At 32.6% G+C, this 5,981-nt stretch overlaps 1 long non-coding RNA gene across 1 annotated transcript; it reads left to right on the forward strand.

Moving 5' to 3' along the window:
* Positions 1–1,894: 1,894 nt before the first annotated feature.
* On the forward strand, positions 1,895–5,352 carry LOC114713381 (uncharacterized). The gene is made up of 2 exons (XR_003737336.1): positions 1,895–1,945; positions 5,202–5,352. It is a non-coding gene; the product is annotated as an uncharacterized LOC114713381 (long non-coding RNA).
* The last annotated feature ends 629 nt before the right edge of the window (positions 5,353–5,981 follow it).

The following is a 5,981-nucleotide window of genomic DNA, read 5'->3' on the forward strand; positions in this document are numbered from 1 at the left end:
AAATATAGTGCTTTCTTTTGTGTTTAGATGAATACAGGATTATGTATATTCTAAATTATAAGAAAAAAGGAATATGCTATAATATATATTCATAATTATTATAATATTTTTTACTCATCCAAACAGTAGAATTGGATTTGGAAATAAAATTACTTTCTAAAATTCTCTGTTGACTGAAGCATGAATTTGAAAATGCATTCTACCTCCGCGTGGCAATTTCTTGTCCTTACAATGGTCTCGTTATTTCTCATAATCCACAGTTACTCAGCCTCGTCCTTTTATCTTCACCTCCAACTCCTTCATCTTTTTCAAATTGCTCAGATTACAGCTCCTTCCATTACCACACTCAACATCTCCTCTGTTCTCTCAGGTCCAACATTTGCTTAATAAGTTCAGCCAGTCTTTTTTCAAAAGACTTTGATCATTTTTATAAAAGAAATTGAATAATTTAAATTTCTAAAATTCACAAGCTAATTTTTGTGGATCAATTTTATTTTTAAAAAATAAATTAGTAATATAGACAATAGTTGCCAGTTGGATAAATATTAGTTACTGTTCAGAAAAGAAAAGTCATTAGATGAGAACAAAATTAAAAATTGTAGCATATTCAGGAAAGACTCGGAGTCTTAGATTATATTGACTTGACTCTGGTGATACAAATCGCAGTCATGCGGGAAGGAGCATGGAAACAATACTTCCAAGCTTGAAATAAATAAGTTGTCAGTGGAAGTAATATTTCATCAATTTTCCATTCCTTTTTCCAAGTCTTTGGTCAACAACAGCCTTATGTATTTGCTTCCGTTTCATGCTCCATTCGGTCCGTTAGTTTTTTTTTTTTTTTTGGTTACAATATAAGCGTTAGTTGAAGGGTTGATTTAGTCTTAAATATAATAACCTAATCTACCTTATATCTAATATTTATTTATTTTCTCCTCAAGTAATTCGTATGGATTACATATGCTGTCAAGAAATTTTTATCAATAGATAATCCAAATTCACATAATTAATAAGGATATTTAAAAAAAACAATATCAATTTATTATAAATAACTAACTTAACTAATTTTCTTAATATTTATAAATTAATTATCTAATGTTTATATTAAAAAAAATAAAGATAGTATAATATAATTAATTGGAAGGAGTCGTGGGGGTATTTGGACACCATTAGAAGCACTTTTCACAAATCAAGATAAATTCCTTTACATATTTATTTCGTATTCTGTAAAAACACTTTTAAAACCATGGTTTTGATTCAATCTAAACACCCAAATTTCTTGATGGTGGTGTTTAGACGGGAAAGTGAGAAAATCATCCCATATGTGTAAACCTGAATGTTTTGATTTAGGAAGGATAGAAAAAAAATTTCTTAAAATTATTTGGAGCCTAAATAAAAATGGGAGGAATTGTGGAATATAAATTTTCAGGACTTACAAATTTTATGAAAAATTCTATTTTCAAAAAATGACTCAAAAAATTTTAAATTTATTTTTCAGAACAAAAAATGACTCATTTTTCTAGAAAATTCAAAGAAAAATGAGTTGAAAATTCTAGAATAATTATTCTATGAGTTAAAGAAGCTACTTGAGGTTAAAATTTTTAAAATGAGTTTAGGATTAATTTATGAAATTAAAAGTTATTTTTTAAAAAAATAATTAGGAGTTGATTTTTAACTCAAAATTTTTAGACAAATTACTTTCTGGTTAAAAAAACTAATGAATAATATAAATCCATACAAAATATCCTGAATTAATTTCTGGATGTATTCCTTAACTTCAGGAAACCTGAGTGAAGGATGGGATTAGAAACCCCCACAGAATAACATTCAGAATGCTTCTTTCCTTTTTCATTTCCCCTGCTGCTCGAAGTGAAACCAGAGAGAGACCGAGAAGGAAGAAGTGATCGGAGGAGAGAATCTTTGCATGAAAAGGTGAAATCCAAGAAAGGTATGCCTCCTGAATATTCTCTTATCTTTATTCTCCTCTGATGGGGCACGTTTTGCAAAATGATGAAGATAATAAAATCTTGTTTTAGAGGGAGAAAGTGTAGAGCTCGATGGCCAAGTTATGCAAACCGTGTTTAAAGGTTAGAACGGAGTGTGTGGCTGTGATTTCTGCTCATGCATGTGTGTTTGTTGCTTTGCTTGTGTTGGTCGAAGAGAGGGTTTGGTGTTCAATTTTTGTAGCCCAGGTTTTCTAAGATCTAAAGAAGTGAAAAATGTTTATGCATGAGATGTTGGGACTGTTTTGTGATGCTGTCAAATCTGTTGCTCTTTTTTGTTTTGATTATACTGTAGAGTTCTTTGGAGTTAGGAGGAGATGTGATATAAACATATGATAAGTGTTAGTTGTTCGGTTTGATATGGGTATATAATAATTTTCGAATCTGGAAGAGAGAAAAGCTTAAGAAAAAAAAAATGATAGGGAAACCGTGAGCTCTCGATGTTTTATTGACATTGACTCATTCAAATGTTGTAATGGAAATTTCTTTTGAAGGGATGGAGTGTCTTTGTACAATGAAATGGTATGACTTAAGTGGAGATGAGTGCTATCGCCTATCGGTAGGACCCATTTAGTTGAACAAAGCTAAGATAAGGAATGTTCTTTGGTGCTCTAAGTTGCCAGACTAGTTTCAGAGTAGAAATGGAATCTGGAAATTCTAGGTTAAACACCCTAAGTCACTTTAGAGCTTATAGGAAGGAAAATTTAAATTAATATGAATGGTGCAAGTGTTAATGATAAGCTGGAAAAATAATTCCAGATTTAGAAGAATTTTGAGATTCAACTATGAAGTTTTAAAATGATAGTTAGGCATTTCTATTGAAGTTAATTTGATATTTTTAGGGTTATAGATTAAAGAAATGAGGAAGGATTGGAAAGTGATTTGCGGGTATTATACCATACGCATATACTTGTATGGTCTTTTGAATTTGACGATGCTAATTAAGCATTTACCCCATTATTTTTAGGTTAGAAACCCAGAGTTAGTTATTGACAGGCATTAAAATGACCATATTAGTATATAGAATGTTAGGTGATGCATTTATGGTATTAGAACAGAGGTTGATATGAACATAAAGCTCTATACAGTTTGGCTTCATGAGTATACTTACTTTGAATACCAGCAGCGTTAAATGCTCTATAGAGTCACGAAAGGCTGATGTGAACATGTCAGTGAATCCTTCAGTTGCACTGTTGCAGCTTGTATATAATCCTCCTATATCTCGAAGCTCTCCAAAAAAGGAAGGTAGCAGAACCCTCAATACACTACAAAAAAAACAGCAAATTAGCGATGGAATTTGCGACGGAAATTCCGTCGCTAATTTTTTTCACGGATTAGCGACGGAATTTCATTCCGTCGCTAAATTCCGTCACTAATCCGTATTTAGCGACGGAATTAGCGACAGAATCTTTTTCTGTCGGACAATTCCGTCGCTAATTTGTCAAAAAAATTAGCGACGGCAATTCCGTCAGAAATTAGTGATGGAATTTGTTTCCGTCGCAAATTTTAAGAAAATAAATTATATAGGATATATATACAAGTAGGAAAATACTGTTTATCATAATCTATTTAAATCATTTAATTTTTTATATAAAATAATTTATTAGATTTTATTATAGTAGTTATTTTTTGAATTTTTTAAATAACAAGATTTTTTGACTAATTGTAAATGATTTTCTTCAAATATATAAACTACATATACATATATAATATAATGTAATATAATATATATATATAATTAAATTGTATATCTTATCAATGTTAATTAAAAAATAAATTTAAAAGATATTTATGAAAAATTATTTATGATGTAAAATTCAAAATTAGTGTCGTTAGAAATTAAAATTATATTAAAAAGATTTTTTTAAAAATAAAACATTATAAAAATAGTAAAACAAATATTTAAAAATTATTTTTTTCATTAAAATAGTTATGATTAAAATTATCATATAGTATATTTTTAGTTTTTAATAATATATATGTATATATAATTGTTTGTGTAAAATAATATAATATATATTTAATTTTACATAATAAGTCAACAGATTCATTGCAGCTCAACTGGTAAAGCTGCACGTGCGCACGAAGGAGATCCTGGGTTCAAGTCATGGAGAAGTCACTTTGAGAAGGAAATTATGTGGTGGTGACACGTGGCGCACACGCGGCAGGCAGAGGTGAGGTGGCAGGCACACATGGCATGCAGAGGTGTGACACGTGGCGCACACGTGGCGATAGATGTGAGGTGGCAGCGACACATGGAGGTGGTCTTCGTGATGACGTGGCAATTGGTAGAGATGCCACGTGGCATTTTATTTTATTTTTTAAAAAATTGAGTTAGCGACGGATTAGCGACGGAAAAATTCCGTCGCTCAGAGGGATTAGCGACGGAATAAATTCCATCGCTAATCCGTTCCGTCGCTAATTCCGTCGCTAAATTCAAAATTTCGTCGCTAAAACCATGTTTTTTTGTAGTGATAATAATATTTGGAAAAATTTTCCCTGGCCATATCAACTCATCATCAATTGTCTTATACCCACCCATCACTGCATCAGCTATAATGGCATTTAATTCAGCCGCAGAAGCAATTAAAAATGGGAAAATAACAATCTGACTATTTCTGCTCCAACACAAAACTATTCTGCACTTCAAAGAATTCCAAACATCTACGATCCCTCACATTAATTAATTTACCCTGTCTTGATCAAAAAATCATCAAATTTCAACACACTCCCATCTTCGATAACTAAAGCAAAGCTGAAGTATATGTGCAGATTTAATGGCAGCAATTGCAACAGTATGCATATGAACAAGGAAGTCCATATCACTGGCATTATGAGCAGCTTGCAGTAGCATGGAGTAGATAATAACATACTGGCAAAGCCAAGAGAATTGGAATGCTAGAAAGGGTTTTGTTTTCCCAAGTTTATTGTGATTGTACATAATGCTTTTGAGACTCTCTGGAATTTACAGAGTAGCTGACTCACTATTAAACACCTTGCAATGTTAACTCACTAGATTCAGTTCTTTATTTCTGCTTCATCTTCTAATTATTTAAATGGAAAGGAGGGGGTTTAGGACATCCAAGATATACCTGTCCATGTTCCAGTTGCTATTTCTTCCCTGTTGATAAGGCTGAGAGCTTTACTCCAGTTATCTCTCAATAAATGCATGCAGTCAGTGTGTTTTACACGCTCATGCAGACCGGTATAGTGGGAAGATTTCAGGGGGCCTTTTGATGAGCTTTCAAATATTGATCTTCCAACGAAACAAGATCTACCGTGCCATTTGCTCATGGTTGGCTTATACTTCGTGCAGTCCTCTTCCTTTTCAAGTTTTCATCATCCATCACCACAAAAAAAAAAAAAAAGATGATGCTGGCCCTCTACTGGTAGCGGGTCCTTGGGTTTTGGAGTTTTGCTACAACAGCTTCAGCTGATGAGGCTGGATAGTCCAAGCTATCCCATGCATCCTTAGTTCACATGATCATGCTTCGTGAGTACGATTTTTTCACTCCTCCCTTACTATTAATGGTAGTTAGCAAGTTTGAAACTATATAGGCCTCAATATGGGTTTATATTTTAATTTCCTGGGACAGAAGTGCATCCTTTTAACTTATTCGAGAGGGATAACATTATATAATCCTTATTTTCTTGGTGGAGCAATCACCATGCCTAAAACGCTTAATGATGGTGCTGTTGAATATGACTATATGAGAATCTCAAGTATGTTAGCTTGAGGAACTGTTTTAAGATCTTTACTATTCTGGACAATGTTTGACTTGTCTTCTCTCTTTATTATTATTATTATTATTATTGGGACACACCCGCTCGCAATATCACAATATTCACGACAGTAATTGCAAGAGGTAGCCCCTCGTTGGCGTTGTTAATCTCTGGCCATTAATTAGAAGCACTTTAAAAAGCTTGGCCTTCAGGAAACGGGTACTCGATATATAATTTATGGGGTGTTTTGGTGGAAAT

The sequence above is a fragment of the Neltuma alba genome, unplaced genomic scaffold (genome assembly GCF_004799145.2).
Source record: "Neltuma alba isolate B1F8T4 unplaced genomic scaffold, ASM479914v2 tig00001887_pilon, whole genome shotgun sequence".
NCBI lineage: Eukaryota > Viridiplantae > Streptophyta > Magnoliopsida > Fabales > Fabaceae > Neltuma > Neltuma alba.